Source organism: Barbus barbus (genome assembly GCF_936440315.1).
Source record: "Barbus barbus genome assembly, chromosome: 42".
Lineage (NCBI taxonomy): Eukaryota > Metazoa > Chordata > Actinopteri > Cypriniformes > Cyprinidae > Barbus > Barbus barbus.
The window spans coordinates 5,065,610-5,086,041 of record NC_136720.1 but is presented as its reverse complement, the minus strand read 5'-3'; the positions used below and the strand labels follow the sequence as shown (position 1 = coordinate 5,086,041).

The window sequence follows — 20,432 nt, the reverse complement described above, 5'->3', positions numbered from 1 at the left end:
TGAGTGTCCAGCGTTGTTCTCGTTAATTGAACCATCATATCCCCCTGCATCCAGCTGCAGTGGAGATGCATGGAATATTGTGACGAGGTCATTTTACTAGTTCTCCTATAGCATGAAAGAATCCATCCATTTGAAGAAATCAGGATTTTAGTTTTGACCCTTTTCATTGACCTGGCACTGCCATTCCAGAGGTTCGATGTCTGAAAGGAATCAAGTACAAAGGCCTTGAAGTGTGTGATTTTACAGTAAGCAAGGTCAAGTATGCATTGATAACCTAAAACAAAACAAATTGATTTACACAGTTGTACCCCTTATTCTGGGTACACACCACAAGATAATCGGGCTGATTTTGGGTCGATTTCTCCCCTTCTGACAATCCTAGGCAATGTCCCGATTATCTTGGTGGTTCTAAAGATGATCCTATCAGATTTTCCTGTGGTGTGAGGTGAGTTAAGAGTGACTGAATCTGCTCGGAAGAACATCGGAGGCGCCCCGATTACAAATCGTAAATATTCAAAAATCCACCACACACTATAGGAGCAAAACGGTTAAATCTAGATTTTTTTTCACATCTCATAAGATTTTTTTTAATCTTTTAGTGTGTGCCCAGCATTACAGTGCATTTATTCATGTCTAGAGAAAAACTTATTAAACCAAAATATTTCAGAATAACAATTATTATTATTATCCGATTGCATTAAGTGGACTAAATGGTCTTTGTTCAGGTCCAGTTTGCCTCCCTTTCTCTGCCTGCTCCGTACATTCTGCCGCAGTCCAACTTGGATCTCAATAGATATTCCCTTTTCCAATTTTTTCTTTTTAGTTTTATGTTGTACATTAGTAACACTGCCTTTAAAAAAAAATTCTTTGCCTTTCTCAAAAGCACTTTTTTTAGTCATCAGGGATTGTCCCAGACTTTAAATCGCACAACAAGAGGAACGTTTTTCTATCCATTTTTGGAATCCAGCTACCAAAATGTTTGGTTGATAGGCATGGCCTATTCATCAGAAGCTGTTATACTATTTAATATAATTATTTAACTCAACACCACAGCTCATATATGTTGCTTGACCAATTGGATTCATGTAGCTAAGCTAGTTAATAAAAATGTTAATTACTAATTTTAATGTTTAATTAGATGTTCCGCTCAGTGTGCAGGGAGGATTGCCAAACACAGTATTATAATATTTGTGTTTGTCTTTGGTTTGGACTGTTGTCGTTCTAATCATTGCTATAACCACATATCACATTTTTGATTTTCCAACTTGCATTAAACATACTTGTGTGCATGTAAACATACAAAAACATGAATTGAGGACATGTGAAAGCAGTTTCTTGAATTTAAACAAGTTAGATTCAGCTGAGTTTTACTTTGTCATTTATGTTTCTTTAATTTATTTAGTAATATCTTGTGTTTTAGCATCCAGAGAGAGCATGCATTCTGATAACACCTACAATGTGTAATGCATTGCTGCATGTATTTATGCATGAATAAAATGGGAAAAGTTGACTCTCTGGCTGTATGTGTGTGTGTGAGTGTGTATTAGTAGCTACTAGAAGCACAACCTTTTATGGGCAATGTATGCAAAATGACCTTTTTTTTTCTTTTGGTCTTGCTTCTCTTAAATTGCATTTTAGCTCTCAGAAAACACCCATTAACAACATCTCTCAGTTGCTAATTTTTTATTAAATTGTTGCAAGGCTCTTGACAAACACAAAACACCAGAGAACATTAAAAAATATATTTATTTGAACAAGCATCCAACAACATTTGAGTTTAATTGCAGTCGGTGAAAGTTATGATGCAGCAAAATACACAGACAAAAAACAATGAGGAACAACAGAAACGTGTCCTGGCTTATTATGTGAATAACATAAACAGCTGTACATCTAAACAGGGTGTATGAATATTCGGCTTTATTACCTTTTCGAAATAATTCATCAAACAAGAGCTGAAGAAAAGACAACACACTCAATTCACTTGTTTGTAGTTCAAAAGGCCACGCCCAACACAGAACAAGCTCATGAATATTCATACTAACCCCGCCCATTGGAACGGTTTTTCACGGGAACTGAATATTACACAACACCGTATTACAACATATTGCCCTTCCGTATAAAGGAGACATTTTCCTACACTAGTTTTCTGTATATGTTTTTATGCAGCTCATGTTTTTTTTTAACAGTAAAGGACGTTTATGACATGACAAGCAGGTATCGATCAGTCCATTATAAAACAGTCCAAATAGAATCAAAATCCATTTTAGATCACAATCGGAAGTTATTACAAGCACTCGATGATGATTTAAAGTGGGTTTTGAGCAAAAACGTTAATAATTACATACATTTTCAATGTAGCTTGATGCTAATTGTACCTCTAAATGTATTCTTGTAAGCATTATGGATATTTTGTATTTCTGATGAAGAAAAACAAGTCATTTATCTTAATTTAATGATGTATATTGAGCAGCAAACAATGTAAACCACATGAGATACATACGCTACATGAAGAAAAATTGCATTGTTGGTCGGCGCCCCCTAGCGTGCAGGTGTGAATTAGGCGAACATTAGTTTCGAAACCAACATTCGCGGGCGATTTGCCTCGCTTTTCCACATCGCGCTCAGTGCGGAAAGGCCTTTAGATGCATTTCAGGGGAAGGGTCCACAGATTCTCATAGTTGGCCCTTTGGTTGGGTGAGAGGGGCATAAGAGATTATTTGTTAAATATAACAAATAGTTCTGTTTCTGATCGGTCCAAACGCTACATTGTATTCTTTTCTATATTTCTAGACAAATATGAAAGCAGAATGAAAAATAAAATATGGTTAGTGATAAAAATAGAAAGAACACAGAAATGCAAAGACTGTGAATTAGCACATATGTGACCCTGGAGCACAAAACCAGTCAAAATTGCGATTTATACATCATCTGAAAGCTGAATAAACAAGCTTTCCAAGTCTGCAGCCAGATCCTTCTGGTAAAATGAGTGTAAATGCGCACGGGCTATTTTGAGCTGCAGGCAAAAAAATATTAAAAAGTGAAAAATGTAGATTTTAGTCTATTTTGAGGTTTTCACAAAAATGAGTTAATTAAACCCTAAGGAAGATTATGAAGGTGGACAATCAGATTTGGGCCACATTCAGCTTTAATGTTAACGTAGATAGATTTCACTGACTGCACATGTTGAATCACTGTTTGTCTGTCTTGAAATGTCTGAGAAGGGATGTACCGTCGACATTGGTCTGCATCTGTCGGTGCGGCGCGGATTGGCTTTAAGTGTGATGGCAACAGAAATTAAAGTCTGCGTGAACTGGAAGTTTGCGACCGTTTTTTGACGTACTTCCGAGAGAAACAGAATATCGAATGAAGAAAACAAATTGATTGGATGTAGTAAAGTAGGCGTTTCATTCAGAAATGAACAGACAGTTGGAGGGGCGTGGTTACGTCATGCTCATGCCCAAGCCGTCAAACTGACGTCATCAGAAAAGGCCCATCATTTTAGAGGAGTGGAGCATTTTCAGATTTAGATGAAAGATTAAGGCAAACTCATTTTTCTTGTGGATTGACTTGCATGGATGAATTGTTCACCACAAAAATAGCAATGAACGCTTACAAAATAAAGTCAATTTTGATTTCACGCGGACTTTAAACAATTAAATTACCTTCCTGCCGAGTGAATGCATGGGCTATTCTTTTAATTACTCCTATTTTTAATCCTCTTTCCACTCTCAGAGTACTGCAGTTTCTTTCCAGAATGTGTTTGCAAAAATGATGTTGAAACTCTGTCCACATTGATGGCAGGTGAAGTAGGCTAACTGTCGGATTTGGTCTGGTTTATATCATCGGTATGGACTGTTCTGCAGCCATGAAATCGGCTCCTATATAGATTTTTCTCTTTTATTTCTTGATTTTCTTTCAGTGCCATCAGGTCTAAAGTGAAAAAAGACAAATACAAGTTAAAAGCAATTTAATAGCTCATCAAAACCAAGATATAAACAGCAAAACCAACATCATGCAACAAAACTGTTTTTATAGACCAGTCCTGAATCTTCCATTCACGTCTAAAATATTAGTCCTCTTTATTAAGCAATGGTACTTGTGAACAGATTCAATTTGCATTTAACCCTTTAGGCTCCAGCAGATTTTGGAAAAAATGCTGGATTTTGACAATCAAGATTTCAAAAGCTTGTGGCTTGAAAGGGCTTAGAGATCTACTATAAATTAGAAAACTGTTGGGCATGACAGGGTGTAAATATACTCATCTTATTTGTATATTATGTCATCTTGAATTTCATAATATTCAGGAAATAGTAGATATTGGGTGTTTCTCAAACGGAGGCTGCATCCTTCCTAGTTCAGTCCTTCAGAGTCTTGTAGGCTAGACTCCTCCTCGGCATTAAATGCTAGAATAAGACGGTCTAGTAAGTGCGCGTGGCTACGTCACATATGTTCCCGCCCTCACAGTCACGAAAACACTAATAAAACTTAGTTTTGGAAAAACAGTTTGTATTACAAATCTTTATATTATTTGGCTATTAATGCAATACAATTAATCACAGCCGTCTACAATCTCCCTGTGGCTGTGTACGTTATTGTCAGTTTAGCGTTTAGTAAGTAATTTACACCAAAACAAAAGATAACATCTATCCTTTCATGTCCGAAAACGTTATTTTTGTCTTAGATTTCATAATAAATTCAGACAAGCTCGTTTTTCGTCAGTTTATTTTCATGGTTTAGAATCGAAGTACTACATGTCTGCCATCTAGTGGTAGGGAATACAAATCCATATTAGGAACTACAGTCTATTTCATGAAGTATGACGTCGCAATTTGACTTTGGCGCTTAGAGGGTTAAGCAAATCAATTATTCAAGTGATGCATGATCTTTTGGCATCTAATCATGAGTACATCTTTCTTCTAACACTAATAGCGCTTTTGACAACATAGATCGCAACATTGTTTTGGTTAGCTTGAGAACTTTGACATGAAGTCAGCACAACTGTCCAAGTTAGTACAGAGTATTACTGATGTTGTGGCTGTATCAACCAACTGTTAAGATCAACAAAAAACTCGTTAATGAAAATAAGCACCAATGGATTTCATTGTTTACTAATCATGTCTGCGGGCAATGTATGAAGAAAAAAAAAATCATCCCCGGTCATGTCACTTTCTAGTACTGAATAACATTTCTGTGGATCCCTCAGTTTGTAAGGACTCTCACCTGTGTGACGGTTGTTTTATGACTGAAACTCTCGTTTGAAAGGCCTCTCTCCAGTGTGAATCCTCAAGTGTGAGTTCAGATTTCCTGCTTGTAAGAAGCTATCTCCACACAGTTTGCAGATGAAAGACTTCTCTCCGGTGTGAACATACATGTGTTCTTTAAGGTTTCCTTTTTTAACGAAACTCTTTCCACACTGTTGACATGTGAAAGGCCTCTCTCCAGTGTGAATTCTCATGTGTACATGAAGGTTTCCTTTTTGTGTGAAAATCCTTCCACATTGATGGCAAGGGAAGTTTCTTTTAGATTTAGTCTTCCGAACCGACTTTGTTTCAGTCCGTATGAAATCATGTTTCTCGTAGTCATTTGTCTCTTCTATTTCTCTCAGTTCTTCTTTCTCCTCTTTCAGTGCCATCAGTTCTAAAGTGTAAAAGACAAATACATGTTAATGGCTCAAAGCAGCAGACATCAAAACCAACACAAGTACCAAAACTGGCTAATTATAGACCTGTCCTCTTCACTACGCTATGGAACTTGAACGATTTCTGTCAGGATTTAAGCATCATCTTAGGAAGTTTGTTTAAAAACAGATTTATTCAGTAATGAAACGACTGAAGTCTTTGATTGAGTCATTGAATCATTCATTCGAGAGTCGTTCAAAATGACTTATTTATTCAGTAAATAAAGGGTGATCTAATGGATTTTTTCGAAGGCTTGAGTCGTGCAGCAATATGCGTTCATGCTTCTCAAAAAAAAAAAAAATTCACTTTTTTTTTTTCAGCTAGCATAAAAACGGCCGATTGGTTTCCTGTTTCTGTGAAGGCCCTCCCTAAGAAATTCGCAATGGGCTCTGATTGGTTAGCTGGCCTAGTGTTTTGATTGGCTAAACTGCCTCTACTGCACGTCTACTCTAGATGTCCCGCCCCTCACCTCAGCGGCATGTGCTCTGGTTGTATTGTAAACAATGGCGTTGTCTATATTGCTTACCAGTTTGAGCCTGATTGAGACGCAGAGGATATTAGTGAAGAGGATCACACAGAACCTGTGCAAGCACGGCTTTTAATGGTAGCCCTATGTTTTTTGTTTGTTGTGGTCTCATACTTTTAGATACGCTGTTATTATGCTACTGCTTATGTTAGCTCTTAATATACGGTTTTATAATTATTAAAGCTACAGTACGGCAACCACATGCACGTCCATGTTTAACGCTCGTCATAGCTGTGTGAAAATTAGGGCTTTCACGATTATGAACGATTAAATTGTTTAAATCGCAATAACCGTGACTATTGTTATTGTTTTAGGGCTTTGCCGATTATCCCGATTTATTGTCTGTTTTTTATGGCTATTGTAATTAATTATGATGTTATCTTTTAGTCTTTAGTTATTATTTTGCAGTGTAAGATTACATAGAGCACTAGGGCTGTCACAATGGCTGAAAAACTAAATTCGAATTTTGTACCTAAATATAAAAAAAACAAAAAAAAGCTTTTGGCTTCTCTCCTGAGGCCACAAGAGGGCGCATCGAGCAAAAATATTCCTAATCCACGGTTCTTCAAAAGCATAAAACAACACGACTATCTTTGAAAAATGTGCATATTTAAAATAATGGTTAGCCATATATAATTAAGTTGCTTAAACGATTAGAAGCAAAAAAAGCACCATGTATATACACAGTTTAATACAAAGCACGGAAAACCAATCACAAAGAGTAACGTTACTTTTTACGTTTAAAAACATTAGATGCAGTGGAATGGGGAGAGACCCGTCCCGCCATAAATCTGAGACCCGTTTTTTCAAAGTTGAACTTGCAATAATTTTAAATGGCTTTCTAAATATCTGACTCTCTTTTGCGACACACGAGTGCAACAGTGATAGATGTCCCTCTGGAAAATGCGCAAAATATGCGTTCTGTGTGAACGGCTTGGTTTCAGTTTTGACGTAAACGACATCTCCGCATTGATGTTCTCTTTTTCCGCAGTATTTTGAATGAACAACGTAACAGTGGGTTCAACTGGATAGGTTGAAAAAAGCATCAAAATGCAATGACACCAACCTACATCATCGCATCTCGTGCGCTACTGATAAGGCTGCCTGACGCACACCTAAAATTTGAAGAAATTTTGTAGGCAATGCTATGCTAATTCTGTAAAAGACAATTTCCCCCTTTGCATAGAACTTTGAGCTTCGTAACTCTGCAGACAGGCAAATTTAAATCTAAAATGATGGCATAGTAATAGTATTTATTTTTACTATTATAAAAGGCCCCGTCCACACGGAGAGGTGTTTAGCTGTATACGCATAAATCTTGTATCGTATAGGCGTTTCGTCCCGACGGATCCGGCGTTTTGGGAGAGCGAAACCACTATGTTTTGAAACCGGGTCCCACGAGTTAATAAATCTGAAAACGCCACCCTTGCGTTTTCGTGTGGATCGTGAATCTGTATATTTGCAAGGTTTATGCGCAAGTCTAATCTGTTTTTAGTGTATCTCTGTGACACGTACAGTGCCACATGCTGGTCTGGCATGTATACTACAGTTTTGTGTGGACGCAGATATTTTTGGAGACGAGGGGATAGGGAAAGCTCTGGCTCCATGTGGACGTAGCCTATGACACCATTTTAAATACTTCTATCATTTGTTCAGACTGTTGTAAAACTTGACATTTGGGGGATTTAAGATAAAACTAAATGTATTGCAATGCATTTATATGTATTATTTATTATTTCAATCAGGGATGCAAACTCATCATGGGTGAAAAAGGTGACAAAGACGCTTGTGATTGGCTACAATACTCAACACTGCAAAAGGACGTTAAATAAACGTGTGTAATTCGAAACCAGAGCAAGCACACATAAAACACACAGGACTATAAGTGGGTATAGAATTGAATTGGTACTAATAGTACTGTAAAAAAGACAAAAAGAGGGGTCACATGGTCTAAAAGCGCTTTCATTTGGACACTTTCTGTAGAGCTGGACATCTGAATAAGGATCAAATGAGTGAAAACCAACCTGTTTGTTCCTCAGTATCTTCTTGCTTCATGCTGAATACTTCTAAAATCTTTATGTCTTCACTCTCCTGCTTAATAAAGGCCATCTTTACTATAGTGTGTCGCTTCACCGGGAATGTTTCTGTGTTGGGGGAAGAAAAAGACAAAGCTAAGTTAATCTCTCCAGTCAGGAACAGTTAATGGCCTGATTAGCCCCAAAACAACTCAAAACTAGTTCTAAAAATGAACAAAACACAAATATTTCAAAATATATAGAATTGGGGGAAAAGTGCCCCAAATGCAGGAATCATTACAACAATAAATGTTAAAAAATGTGCGTGTAACAAAACAATAATGAATATATCTTGAATTGTCCTGCTATGAACAATGAAGACAGTAATCATTCAGATCTCACAAGTACAACACACTATCAGTTCTTGCTTCATAAAGTGAATTATGAATTAGATTAATGAGTTACCTGAGAAACTGACTGATATCAGTGTTTGTAACTCACTAAAAAGAGCCGACTTCTCAAAGACAGTAATCATTCAGATCTTGGTTCATAAAGTGACTATGATTCATAACTCACTAAAAGTGTTTTACTCAGGAATCAGACTCAGTCCTCGCTGAATGTTTTTCACTCATTAGAAAGAAAAGGCTCAGTAGTTTTTACAAACTTGTGTTGTATTTACAGAGTTTCTCTCATCACCGACTGAATAACTTCATAATCATCCGATTCACGATAACAATAATGAGACGCATCTGTTACTCACGCGTGGAAAATAACACTGATGTTGGAAAAACGACTGAAATCTGAACAGTTTGCATCGATTTTAACAGTTTAAAAGAGTAAAAACACAAACCTTCCTTCTGCCTAAAAACAAGAGACGCAGTAGCGCGGCCTTGTGACGTCATACACTCACGCCAAAATAAAAGTCCTCTTTATTCTCTTGTAGATTTCCAGGAAAATACATAATTCTTTTAAGCAGCCCTGTGTTATGCAAGAACTGAAGAACTACCTCAGAGATCAGTTTATGCTCGTCACTGTGTCCAAACAGTGGACACTGCCAATGTAACTGATATGAATAATTAATTTGCTTTCTTTTCTTTCCTATATTTAATTATTTTATATGTTGTTTATACTGTTATAAATGATATGTGTTTCATAATAAGATATAGGTATGGTATCATGCTTTCCTCATGATTACATGCATCTTGTTTGTTTTGGGGTAGTAGTAGTATGTCGTTCTTGTTGTACACAAAGCTGAAATGTGTTGCCGTGTTCACTTTATAACGATTTCATGTTATCTGCTGCAAGTCGATTATTGTCTGCAAATCTTCACGGCCAAAGGGGCAGCCGGTGTTTGGCCTTGTTGAAATTAAATGCCCCAATGTAGCAAGCTATGTTGACTGTCCATATATTGAGATCAGTGAGGGCACACATACATTAAGGAAGTCTCATCCATACTTTTGGCAAATCCAGGGCCAGATGTTGATTTCTGGTTTGGATTGGTGCGACTTTGTTGTCTACACACAGGAAGACATGTTTATTCAGAGGATTATCAGAGACAATGAAATCACCAAAACAATGAAAGAAAAAATTGATTATTTCTGTTTTTATTTTTACCTCAATGCTTATCTAGATAATTAAATCCTGATAACCTGTCTCACTTCTCTTACAGAATGCTAATATTTTTCTTACTGGCAGTTCAATCTATTTCAATACAATTGTACATATGTTTGGTTTAATTTTTATCATTCACTTTTAACTGAAACTGATACTTTGTGTTTTTCCTCACTCCTGGGTCCGAGTGTACGTCTTAACTTATACAAGTAGGCTGCAGTCAGTTATTCTGAGACCACTATGTGCTATATGTACATATGCTATCTAATACTGATTTATTAAATTGCATACTTTTTCTGTGAATGCTATTTGTTGTTGTTTTTTGAGGTAACAATTCATTAGCACCTGAAATATAGTATTTTTATATAATATACTTATGTTGTTTGTAATGAACAGATTGATAAAACAAGAAATATTTCCGACAATGACTGACAACAGGAAGATGACATGTCAATCGTTTGAAATATTTATTATTAACAATAACAATTCTCTGGTCATTTGTATAGATTTCAAAAAACGAACAATTATAACAAAGTGGCTGAAGAAACTATTGTAACATATTGGCTAATAAAATATTTGAACAATTAAATTAAATAAAAAAAACTGCTATTTACAGACAAAAATGGTGTTTCTCACAGAACCCAAACACTACTCTGGCTTCTTTGCCCATGCTTTTATAAGAGGACCGTTCTCATAGTTGGTCAGGAGACATGCAACAGTATACAGCTGATTAATGTTGCCAAAAAGCCGAAGTGGAATCTCGGTGTCAAAGAACTTGTGTTCCTTAACACGGCGTATGAGGCGCTCAACAGTCGTGCAATTGCTTGGGTCTCCCTAGCCTCACAGGCAGACATCTGGGATCTTCCAGAGAGAAATGCTGGCGTATAGATCTTGCAAGGCACAAGGTCATCAACAAGGAAACCTCGGTCAACCCTGATGGCCATCCCAGGTCTCAAAAGGGAGAGAATTCCAGACTCTCGCGTGATCTGTTTGTCACTGATGGAACCAGCATACAGTGGAGAGATAAATGTTACTGCCCCGTGAGGAGCCACTCCAAGCAGCCCTTTGAGAGTACAGTGGGACTTGTATGTTGAGAAAGTTTCACTTTGGAGAAGAGGTGATGAAGGGCTCTGGCACCTCAGCTCTGTGCAATCCAGGATAACTGTAGTGTCTGCATAGTCCTTAAACTCTTACACTAAATGGACTGCATAGTCCTTAAACTCTTACGTTAAACTATTACAATAATGCACTCTGGACATTTGTCATTAATATAACACCATAGAAACCGTCTCAAACGATCTATTAAAATAAAAAGAAAGTCGTGCCTGAAAGCTGCATATTTTTTTTGCTTTCAGCTTTGTCACTAGATAAATAACATGTATATTTTTTTTTATTGGTTAAAATGAATAGAGAATATCGTGTTTTTCCGTCACCTTAACACACACACACACACACACACACACACAAGACCATAGGCTTATCTGTTGCTGCAAAGTACTACAGAACAATCACAATGTATGTCAACAATAACACCAACACAATAATTTAGACAAAAAGTACTATTCATTATACTGAGTTCCAGTTTCGTTATTTAATTAATTAACTGTAGTCCATCTACCCCTACCGTCTCCATACTTAGCTAATGGACATCTTACCTTGTGAAAAACCGTATGTCTTTGTCCGAGGAAGCAAACCGATGAATTCCAAAGCGCTGATTAATTGTCAGCTTCTCAACTTGTTCCCTCAGCCTGCGGATCTCCTCTCTGAGAGACATATTGTCATCTAGAGCTAAATCGACAGCTGCGGGATCTGGAGCCGAAGCGTAGTCGTGGTCCATGCACACCTCATCATTGTCAACCGCTGTGTCATCCTCCAACAACTGTGGCGGCGGTCGCTCCCTCCTCTCCCACACTCCCGGTCTTGAAGTGGGTAAGGTGAAATCGTTCCACTCAAACAATGATGGAACAGCTCCCTTGACTAATAGCCGTCTCCCCGTCTCTGTCTGTGGCTCACGAACATCCTCTTTTTTGAAATGCCGGCTACATACGCGGGTATGGGGAGTAACTTTGAAGTTGTCCCTCCGTATAGCGACAAGCCATTTTCGCTTAGTTTCCGCATCCGATGGAAAAGTATGAAAACTAAGTACACTGTTGTACTTACTGGAAGCCTGACACAGCGGTACACAACAATGTTCAGCTGTAGTGCTGCTGGTTCGCTGAAATTTAAATGTTTTTTTAGCAGACATCGTCCTCAACTGGTACACAAATCTCCTCAGCGGTATGACAGCGGAACTGGCTCAGCTGGCTGAGATTTTAGCGGAAGCACGTCATCGCCTCCTTGTGCATATAGCCCATTACAAGCACGCTCTGGCAGATTTAAAACAGCCATCAATTAACAATCAAAATGGACAAATTTGTTATTAGAGGAGCAAACAAGAAGAGTCGCAGCATCAGCAGTGAAGGTAGGAGAGTCCTTGAAGAATGGAGGAATCAGCTTGCTGTTAACGAGCGAGATGGACAGCCAGCTTGCTCTGTAGTAAAATACTGGGTGTACGCAAAATTTACTATGTCAAAAGACATTTCGATTTCACCCATGCGACTTTTGACAAGAAATATCCACCTGGATCTCAGGAAAGATCTCTCAAGATAACTAGTCTTGAAAAAAATGCCATTGCTGAACAGAATACAATGCAAACTTAAAAGTGTCTCAGGCCGTGACATTAGCAACGTTCAAAATTTCCTGGCTCCTTGCCAAACCATTCAGTAATGGGGAGTTAGTTAAGAACGGTTTTCTGGAATCACAATGTCTGTTTGATGATCTGAGCAACAAGAGCGAGATAATTCGCCGGATAAAAAGTTTACAGCTCAGCAATGACACAGTTAGAAATGTCTGAGAATTTGACAGAACAACTAAAAACTAAGCTAGCCACTGCTTCAGCACTCAGTTTGGCAGCAGATGAATCGACAGACATCGGAGATGTTGCTCAGCTTTGCATTTGGGTGAGATGTGTGAATTCAGAGACTTTTGAGGTTACAGAAGATTTATTGGCATTGAAATCGTTTCATGAACGAACAAGGGGCGAGGACATTCATAGAGCACTTAGTGAATCATGCAAAGACATGAACATACCGGCATCCTCAGTTGTCTCCATCACTACTGACGGTGCGTCCTCAATGATGGGAAAACACAAGGGTCTCGTTGCTGAAATGTTTGACTTCTTCAATCTGCATGTCTTCACTCTCCTCTTTAATAAAGGCCATCTTTATAATAGTGTCACGTGGATCTCAGTTGATTCACCAGGAGTTTTTCTGTGTGTTTGGACACTTTGTCCTGTTTAAGATGAGAATAACAGTTCAGCTAATAAATACAAGGCACAATAGACAGTTTATTAGAAACTCAAACTCTAGAAGTACATTTATCAGAAAAATACAGTGTTATATGATTTTAGTGAAGTTAAAAGTTTTGAAAACAAAATACCTTGCAATATCCCCTTACGTCTGTAGTAATCTCAGAAGTGAAGATCAGGAGTCTGAGTGAATCTTCAGCAGGTTCTTGATTGAGACGGTACTGTGTCACGCTGCAATAATCAAGACTGACTGAATCACTGCAGTTTATACAGATTTCAGGAGGCCGTCATTAGAATATAAGAGATGCAAAGGATGTAAGCAATTAAAGGAATTTACCCAGATTTTCACCAACTCTAATCAGCATAACTATAACACTCATTATCACAGAGATCAGGGAAAGTCTCACCTTCAGACACTTAACTCAGGTATTGATCAGCAGCAACAAAGACACCAATTAAACCATCAACAGTCAATAAAGACAAAAGGTGACAAATACCACGAGTTCACATTTGTATTCACACACTCCTAAAGTGGAATATATTTATTTTAAAATTGAAATGGCTGTCACGGTGCACACACGAGGGAGGAACCAGGAACACGCAGACGAGGATATAAACTCAAATAACACATTTTACTGACATCAAGGCAGGGCAAGACAAGGCAGGGTAAGACACAGACATCAACAGGAACACCGGGGAGTAACGAGTAGACCAGACAGCACGAAACTCAACAGGCAGGAACTTAAATACACACGCTAATGAGACGAACACGGCTAGACAAGAATTAACTGATGATTACATATGACAAGGACAGGAAACAAACCAAATATGGGCACAAGGGGCAGGAACACATGACAGACACAACAGTTCCCTGACATAACTCCCCCCTCCCGAAAGGCTCGTCCCGAGCCTTAACAGTTCCATCGGGGAGGGGGGGTGGGCGCTCTGGAGGCCTCTCAGGACAGACACGGACCACAGGACGGGGACCTCCAGAGCGGAACAGACAGACAGGACCCATGGCGGAGCAGGGAGCTCAGGAGGCCATGGCAGGTGGTAACTGTGGCCATGGCATCCTTCTTCGGCCCACCCACTCCACCCAGAGCTCTACTACCCCCCCCCAAAATTTCCATGGGGAATCCAGGGGGTATTAGGAGCCCTCCGGGGCTAGACAGACAAAACAGTACAAGACACGACAGAAACCCTCCAGGGTCAGACAAACACGACAGGACATCCCACAGGAACCAGAAGCCCTCCTGGGCTGGCTAGGAAGCTGAGTCTTCCTCTGGGCATGACGAGGAGTCAGGGGCCCTCACAGGGTCCCTCAGCGACCTCCTCCACTTCTGCGACAGGGGGGGCAAGCGGCTGCAACTGGCCTCCATGGCCACAACTCAAGGAGCCGCCTGCCCCAGACGAGTCTCCATGGACAAGACATGACACGACAAGGTAAGTTTAAAATGTTCCTGTGGGCACAACGAACACAAACACGGCTCTCCTGGCCGTGACATGTGGACTTGATCCACGGAGAGGGTATCGGCGACCGGCAGGCTTGAGTCAGCGGCAATCCAGTGGGCTTGAGTCAGCGGCAATCCGGTGGGCTTGAGTCAGCGGCGGACCGGCGGGCATTGAGTCAGAGGCGGACCGGCGGCGTGCACAGGGGAGCCGCGGACGGCGGCGTGAACAGGGGGAGCCGCCGACGGCGGGTTGGCTTTCCCCGCGGACGGCAGCGTTGATCTCCCGCGAACGGCGGGCACGGTGAAGCCGCCGACGGTGGGTTGGCTTTCCCCACGGACGGCGGACTTGGGTGAACCGCAGGTGGCGGCGTGAACTCCCGCGAACGGCGGGCTCGGTGTGCCGCGGACGGCGGCGTGAACTCCCGCGAACGGCGGGCTCGGTGTGAGCGGCGAGGTTGGGAGCCGCGGACAGCGGCGGATATCTCCCGCGATCGGCGGGTGGGATGAGCCGCGGACAACGGCGAACTTCTCCCGCGAACGGCAGACTGCAGGGCTCGCGGCCAGCGGACTCGCGACACTCGCGGCGATCCCGCCGAACTCCCACGCCGACTTGCAGTGGGCTAAGGCGGGATGTCGAGTGGCGACTTCCATGCCACGAGAGACAGACCAAAAACAGGAACAAACAAAAGACTTTTTAAAAAACGGAAAACAAAACGAGGTGAAGGGGCGCCGCTTACTGTTGTGGTCTGGTCTTCTGTCACGGTGCACACACGAGGGAGGAACCAGGAACACGCAGACGAGGATATAAACTCAAATAACACATTTTACTGACATCAAGGCAGGGCAAGACAAGGCAGGGTAAGACACAGACATCAACAGGAACACCGGGGAGTAACGAGTAGACCAGACAGCACGAAACTCAACAGGCAGGAACTTAAATACACACGCTAATGAGACGAACACGGCTAGACAAGAATTAACTGATGATTACATATGACAAGGACAGGAAACAAACCAAATATGGGCACAAGGGGCAGGAACACATGACAGACACACAACAGTTCCCTGACAATGGCATTTATGTTTCTGCTGATTTTCTAAGGCTACAATTTAATTTTGACCAAAATAATTGTCTTTTGCCGTAAATATTCCTTATATGTCTGTATTAAATAACTATCTGCCTATTTCTGTGGCTCCTTTAATCTCCTTCCTTTAAAGGTACTAGAAAATGTTGTGTTGGGCCAATTACAGTCTTTTATAAATACAAACCATACTTTATTTAAAAAAAAAAAAAAAAAATCAGTCAGGTTTGAATTATTTCTCTCTCTACATGCTGCCTCTGGGGTTGACTGAGATGTGGATGAGCTATCTGCCTATAAAAATAATTGATCCTTCTGCTATACAGTCTTTATTTGTGTAATGTAAATAAATTTCTGGTAACAATAATTGTAGCGTTATACCATTTAATATCTGCGAATTATCATATAAATCCTTAACGTTCCACCTATTTGACTTCAATAACAGTGAAATACTACAGTAACAGCAGGGTATGAAGTGTGCTTACTTTTTACTGTTCAGAACTAGTCAGAATTTTAGATAACTGTAGAAACATATAATATTAACAGTTTAAGTGCACTGAAGTGATGTGCATTATATAAGATAAATAAAGTGATAGGAAAGTTAGATTACTCTGTATGGGAACTTTGTAAGTGATATAGCCTAATATTCTAACACGTGGATTTTAGGGATGCACGATATTGGAATTCTGCCGATATTCGATATGCCGATATTTTTTAACTCATTTTGGCCGATATCGATGCCGATATATTTCCTTTTGTTGGAAACAACACCAAGTCTCTCCTGTGCAGAAATTATAAGCAAAATATTATTAATTTTGGTTAGTTTTTAACAAGAACTTATTTATTAGAATTAAATAAAAAATAATAAAGGTTTTTTAACAGTACATTGAAGCTTTGAAAATAAATATAAATCAACTATATCAATCGCTGCAATTTTCCCCCCAGAAAGATGCAGTGTTAACCCTAATATTTTATTTTACGATTTAACATTTGTAGATGGTCTAAAACAAAAGAGTTGTAAAAATTCTGAAAATCTTTTAGAGCTCATGTTTTGTTTAAAAAATAAAACGTTGCACATTAATGAATAAATCAGTATATATAAAATCATGTTTGTGATTTTTTTTTTTTATCGTGTAAGCTATAGCTTCTGACCATTAAATCAAAACATACTTATTTTATTACATCAATTACTGCTTTATTTAATCAGAAACACAGTCTAAATGTTATTTGTGTAGGCTATTTTACTTTTAATTTAATTAGAAGTAGGCCAACTGCGCCCCTACTATTAAAACTACTTACCGAACGGGCATTAGGACCTGGGGGAGGCTGTCACTGCTGCCCCTGCTTGTGCTATAACTGTTTACTCTATCCCACACCGAACGCGTCATTCTGTACATGCCTTCACACATTAAATGCAGCGATCCAAAAGAGTCAATCTATTCATCATTCAGACAAAACTTTGCTTCAAGAATGAGCCACATTACTGACATTACTGATCTAATCGCTAGCACACCCTGAGCACATGCGAGTTAACCCCTTCCCCTTATCGGCAAGACATATCGGCATAATTTTGCATGTCAGGCCGATGCCGATATTTACATTTAAAGTCATTATCTGCCGATTTCGATATCAGTCCGATAATATCGTGCATCCCTAGTGGATTTATATACTTTGTCAATATTGTGACCAAAAACATCTATTTTTTAAGTACCTAAGTACCTGAGGCTGGCCGAGGAGCTCTCTAATACTGAAACAGATGGAGACTCCCAAATTAATAAAAGAGTGCACAAGCGATAGTCGTTTTGGTAGTGACACTGAGCACGCTAAACGCAAATCCATTGTTATTGTTAATATTCTTAAATATAAGGAATAATTATTGCAACTTTACTCAGAATTACTCACACCAGTGTCCAGTGTCAGGCTGAAAACAGACCTCAAGCTCCTGTCTTTATAGAGCCATTGCCACAAGTCAGTAAGTAACCTGCAAGAACAATTTATTTGAAGGTGTTTACATCAAACTAACCAATAAAAATAATAAAAGCTACCCATACAAAATGTTTAATGCCATTTATTACTAGGCAGAAATGCTACAACACCTTGCACATCAAGTAAGTGTTAAAATAGTTTGCAAGCAATTACATACAAATAAACATTTAAACAAATGTTTTTGGGTTCAATGTAAGTTAAGTACTATTGGACCTTGGCCCCTAGTAATATGCCAAATGGAGATGAATATAGGCTATGCACCTTGATCATTAATTAAAACAAATATTATTTCAAAAGTATAGCCACAATGCCTATATAGCATAAAAATCTACTTAACTAACATGAAATGCGACATGGCCGTTCAGACTTAAGTCTCATTGCAAAACATCGGATATGTATCCGATTTAGGACCACATATGAAAGTGGCCTGGGCCTGATTTGAACAATTATTTGTGCTGTTCAGACTGTCATAAGAAAATCAGATATAGGTCACATTTGGGCAAAATGATTTGGGCCACTTTAGCCTGCAGTGTGAACTAAGCCTTAGAGATGACTCTGAGAATGTCCTTTAATGTCCCAGACAAAACCCACACTCGAACCCAATCAAATGTGTGGAGAAAACTGAAAATGTTCAATGCTGTTCAACAGCTGTGGTTTAACAAAGTACTAAAGTTTTGCTTTGTTATAATAGGAATGTAGATTGGTTTAAAATACAAACCCGATTCCAAAAAAGTTGGGACACTGTACAAATTGTGAATAAAAACAGAATGCAATGATGTGGAAGTTTCAAATTTCAATATTTTATTCATAATCGTCGTGGCCTAATGGTTAGAGAGTCGGACTCGTAATCGAAAGGTTGCGGGTTCGAGTCTCCGGCCGGCAGGAATTGTAGGTGGGGGGAGTGAATGTGCAGCACTCTCTCCACCCTCAATACCACGACTGAGGTGCCCTTGAGCAAGGCACCGAACCCCCAACTACTCCCCGGGCGCCGCAGCATAAAATGGCTGCCCACTGCTCCGGGTGTGTGTTCACGGTGTGTGTGTGTGTGTGTGCGCGTGCATTTGTTCTCTACTCACTGCTGTGTGTGTGCACTTGGATGGGTTAAACGTAGAGCACCAATTTCGAGTATGGGTCACCATACTTGACAATACCTCACGACTTTACTTTATAATACAACATACATGACATATCAAATGTTTAAACTTAGAAAATGTATCATTTTAAGGAAAAAATTGGTTTATTTTAAATTTCATGGCATCAACACATCTCAAAAAAGTTGGGACAAGGCCATGTTTACCACTGTGTGGCATCCCCTCTTCTTTTTATAACAGTCTGCAAACGTCTGGGGACTGAGGAGACAAGTTGCTCAAGTTTAGGAAAAGAATTGTCCCATTCTTGTCTAATACAGGCTTCTAGTTGCTCAACTGTCTTAGGTCTTCTTTGTCGCATCTTCCTCTTTATGATGCGCCAAATGTTTTCTATGGGTGAAAGATCTGGACTGCAGGCTGGCCATTTCAGTACCCGGATCCTCCTCCTACGCAGCCATGATGTTGTAATTGATGCAGTATGTGGTCTGACATTGTCCTGTTGGAAAATGCAAGGTCTTCCCTGAAAGAGACAACGTCTGGATGGGAGCATATGTTGTTCTAAAGCTTGGATATACCTTTCAGCATTGATGGTGCCTTTCCAGATGTGTAAGCTGCCCATGCCACATGCACTCATGCAACCCCATACCATCAGAGATGCAGGCTTCTGAACTGAGCGCTGATAACAACTTGGGTTGTCCTTGTCCTCTTTAGTCCGGATGACATGGCGTCCCAGTTTTCCAAAAAGAACTTCAAATTTTGATTCGTCTAACCACAGAACAGTTTTCCACTTTGCCACAGTCCATTTTAAATAAGCCTTGGCCCAGAGAAAACGCCTGTGCTTCTGGATCATGTTTAGATATGGCTTCTTTTTTGACCTATAGAGTTTTAGCCGGCAACGGCGAATGGCACGGTGGATTGTGTTCACCGACAATGTTTTCTGGAAGTATTCCTGAGCCCATGTTGTGATTTCCATTACAGTAGCATTCCTGTATGTGATGCAGTGCCGTCTAAGGGCCCAAAGATCACGGGCATCCAGTATGGTTTTCCGGCCTTGACCCTTACGCACAGAGATTGTTCCAGATTCTCTGAATCTTTGGATGATATTATGCACTGTAGATGATGATAACTTCAAACTCTTTGCAATTTTTCTCTGAGAAACTCCTTTCTGATATTGCTCCACTATTTTTCGCCGCAGCATTGGGGGAATTGGTGATCCTCTTGCCATCTTGACTTCTGAGAGACACTGCCACTCTTGAGAGGCTCTTTTTATACCCAATCATGTTGGCAATTGACCTAATAAGTTGCAAATTGGTCCTCCAGCTGTTCCTTATATGTACATTTAACTTTTCTGGCCTCTTATTGCTACCTGTCCCAACTTTTTTGGAATGTGTAGCTCTCATGAAATTCAAAATGAGCCAATATTTGGCATAACATTTCAAAATGTCTCACTTTCAACATTTGATATGTTATCTATATTCTATTATGAATAAAATATAAGTTTATGAGATTTGTAAATTATTGCATTCCTTTTTTATTCGTAATTTGTACAGTGTCCCAACTTTTTTGGAATCGGGTTAGTAAATCAATTATTAAAAGCATATTAGCAGGAGGTAAACTAAATGTAAACAAAAGGGTCTGAATACTTTCTGAAT

The 20,432-nt window shown here is 39.6% G+C and overlaps 1 long non-coding RNA gene across 1 annotated transcript; it reads right to left on the bottom strand.

Annotated features, from left to right (window-relative positions):
• Positions 1-1,669: 1,669 nt before the first annotated feature.
• Positions 1,670-9,132, bottom strand: LOC306861075. Its single transcript, XR_013783445.1, has 4 exons — positions 9,070-9,132; positions 8,229-8,348; positions 5,221-5,637; positions 1,670-3,930 (listed from the first exon to the last, which is right to left on the bottom strand). It is a non-coding gene; the product is annotated as an uncharacterized lncRNA (long non-coding RNA).
• Between the last annotated feature and the right edge of the window lie 11,300 nt (positions 9,133-20,432).